We start from the raw sequence: 3654 nt of genomic DNA on the forward strand, positions 1-3654 counted from the left end.
CCAGCTAATTTTTGTATTTTTAGTAGAGACAGAATTTCACCACGTTGGCCAGGCTGGTCTCAAACTCCTAACCTCAGGTGATTCTCCTGCCTCCGCCTCCCAAAGTGCTGGGATTATAGGTGTGAGCCATTGCACCCAGCTTTAGCATTTCTATCTACAAAGTTTTCTTGTTAAATGGAAGAAGACTATTGCAGTCATCTATTGCCATGTTAACAGATATCCCAAAACTTAATGGCTTAAATCATACCATTTTATTTATTCACTTACAATTCATGGTAAAATCCATTAGTTCATCATGAGATCCCTTCACCAAGAAAAAAATACAACTGTATTGATCACCTTTGGAGGATCCTAGGGAAACAACTGGCTAACTTAAAATCTGTTTAGATCCTTTTGTAGTTCATAGGTGTGATAATTGGGTGTTCACGTGCACGTGTGAGATGTGCCACACTCCAGCCTTGTTACAACATCAGCATGTTACCCATCTGACATGAAAACAACAAAACAAAATAAAATTGGGTTAATGGAGAGACAGAATTAAGAATTTATTTTGTCCTTACATGTAATCTACCTGTCAGCACTGATGAAGAAACATTTGTCTACAAAAGTATTTCAGATAATAAAGAAGCAATTTTTTAAATCACCATTTATAACCCCTAATTAACTACTGACCCTAGGCAATGATTATCAATGTCTGATAATGTCATAAGAAGAGACTTTTGAACATTATCATGTGCCTCCTGATAGATGTGTGCAACATCACCCATGAAGTTGTGTTGCCAACAACAACAAAGTTGTTGTATGAACAAAGTTGTTGAATCTGATCAAGCCTTTAGTTCTAACTACCATTTCACAGGAAATAACAAGGAACACTGTAACATATTTTCTTCAAAAAAAAAAAAAAAAAAAAACAGTATAAGGATGGGATCAGCAAAATCTAGACTATGGGAAACTCAGTAGGTCAAAAACCCAAGTTTCTTCAATAAAAATCCTTAAAAATGAAGCAGAGAGAGTGATGGGGTGGATGGTAAATGGGTGCAGATGTGGGGAGAAAGTTAAAATACTTAGCAATCAGTTGCAATGTATGGGCCTTATTTGGATCCAGACAAAAACTGTAAAAGAAGAAGAAAGCCAGGCACAGTGGATCACACCTGTAATCCCAGAACTTTAAAAGGCCAAGTGGATCACTTGAGCTCAGGAGTTCAAGACCAGCCTGGGCAACACGGTAAAACCCTGTCTATACAAAAAGTACAAAAATTGGCCTCGCATGGTGGTGCATACCTGTAGTCCCAGCTACTCAGGAGGCTGAGATGGGAGAATCTCTTCAGCCCAGGAGGTGGAGGCTGTATTGAGCCATGATCATGCCACTGCACTCTAGCCTGGGTAATAGAGCAAGACCCTGTCTCAAGAAAGAAAAAAAAAAAAGAAAGAAAAATATAATAAAAAGTTAGTTAGGGAAATGTGAACAATGACCAGATATTTGATGATATTAAGGAATTATTGTTAATTTTTTAGATGTGATGGTAACATTATAATTTTGCTTTATAAAAAGAGTTTTTGTTTGGGTGCAGCGACTCGCATCTATAATTCCAACACTTTGGGAGGCTGAGGCAGGAGGACCGTTTGAGCCCAGTTGTTCAAGGTTATAGTGAGTTTTGATCCCGCCACTGTAAAGGCCCTGTCTCAAAAAATAGTTCTTATCTTTTAGACATAATACTAAAATATATACAGGGAAATGATGTATTATCTAGAATTTTTTCTAAATAATCAGGGGTGAAATTGTAGGTGGGTATATAGGTGAAACAAAAGTGGCTATTTATTGTTAGCTGACATTGGAAAATTGATACTATTATCTCTATTTGAATGTGTTTGGAAAGTTCCACAGTTGTTTTTTTTTTTTTTTTTTTTTAATCAACAGAAATGACTGAAAGAAATGAAATATCATAGCTTCCAAACCAGAACGGGGAGAAAAGGAAAGAGAGGGCAGGGAGAAAAAAAAAGAAAACTTTATTAGTCCTATAGAAGGCAAGAAAGAAGAAAAAAAAGTTACCCAAATAGTCATCTGCTAGCAAATGAGACCCCTTTTCCCAAATCTTACACAGTCATGTTTCCACTGCCCATATCTGGTCTCTGTAGTGAAAGTGCGTTGAGGTAGGACACGAGGTTCTAATCTTGGCCCTCTCTGGGCTAAGTTGTCCCTTGCATGGCTCCTCAGGCTATATTAAGAGCCTGGACATCCTTTGACCATTGGCAGCTTTGTGACAGCTGGCTGGGGATAGAGATTCAGTTTGCTGCCACAGAAGAAAGCAAAGCCAACTAGGTCACATGAGGAAGTAATCTGAGCCCTTAGCTCCAACCTGAGAGCTAAGTTTCATCTTGCCTGCTGCTGTGAGGCTGTCAGGGATAACCTGATGCTACATGACTGAAAGAAAAAGCCAACCTCTAAGACCCCCTTGCCAAGAACGTTGCCTTTTACAAACTCTTGAAGTATGATTTGGGAAGTTTCTAGTAAGAGTGACTGGCAGCTGACTTGAATGAAAGTAAATGTCAGAGAAGGGGGAAATGGGATTGGAGCAGTGAATACCACAAAGATGGCGGCATCTTAGTGACTGTATTTTTAGAGGGGATGGGAATCTTGAAGAGGAAGAAAATCTTTCTTCCCTCTCTCAAACATTGTTATGAATAATGTTACTTCATTTTTTCTTCCTTCCAGGTGCAACCCTTTCAGCTGCTTTCTAGTTATTTCCCCATATGTTCTCTATTTTTTTCCTTTTTTACCCTTTGATTTCTTTTTTCAAAGCAGAACTCTGCTTATCGCCATCTACTAAGCACTGCATTTCTCCCCATATCTCTCCCTGGATGTGCAGCTTTCTTATTTCATTCCTATCTCCATTCCTGTTCCCCTTGCCTCTTTGTCAAATCTTTTGCTGCCTTTTTTTTTTTTTTTTCTGTTAATCACTCCTCTGCCTCTGCTTTTCCTCTGAATTTCTATACCTTAGTCACTCTGAAACTCTGTGCCTTGTTCTCTTCTTGCCCTTGTCCCCTCTAGTGCATATAACGTCCATGAAAGGATTATGCAGCCGGAAGCTCTCAGAGTAAGGTCAGAGTGTTCTGATGTGGAAAAGCTTCTATAGTGACTGCACTTTATTGGTGGAGGTTGTTGTCCCTTTTCATCCTCCTAGAGCATTTACTAGGTATAATGTCGGGATCTTTCTTTGTTTTGCTCATAAAAATCTCTCAGGACTCTGAAAGTCGGGTTGCTTTTTCCTTCCTAACTTGTGTCTCAATTTTATTATCACCTTAAGTGGCATCTGGTTGACAATGAGAAGAAAGAATTCAGAGAAAGAAATAGAATGGGGGAAAAATGACCTGTGTCACCTACCAAAAGCTGGCTTGGGCTTAGCTTAGCTAATGTTTTTCTTGGGAAATTGTGGTACACCAACACAGTAATACATTTTTATAACGATGGAGATCTAGAACTGTTCTAAAAAGGAAACAACAACAACAAAAAAAACTATATGAAAGAAAAATTTTTTAAAATTAGTATACCAAGTGGTAGACCCACAAATTATTTACTTGGATAGCAATACGTAAACTTACTATGTCAGCACCATCCTACATATTTTCTATATATTCACCCATGGTTTTCTCAAC

The 3654-nt window shown here is 38.4% G+C and overlaps 1 non-coding gene across 1 annotated transcript; it reads left to right on the forward strand.

Moving 5' to 3' along the window:
- The first annotated feature begins 387 nt into the window (after positions 1–387).
- LOC123573810 (small nucleolar RNA U13) lies at positions 388–491 on the forward strand. Its single transcript, XR_006698542.2, has one exon. It is a non-coding gene; the product is annotated as a small nucleolar RNA U13 (small nucleolar RNA).
- Positions 492–3654: the final 3163 nt, after the last annotated feature.

Source organism: Macaca fascicularis, chromosome 5, assembly GCF_037993035.2.
Source record: "Macaca fascicularis isolate 582-1 chromosome 5, T2T-MFA8v1.1".
NCBI lineage: Eukaryota > Metazoa > Chordata > Mammalia > Primates > Cercopithecidae > Macaca > Macaca fascicularis.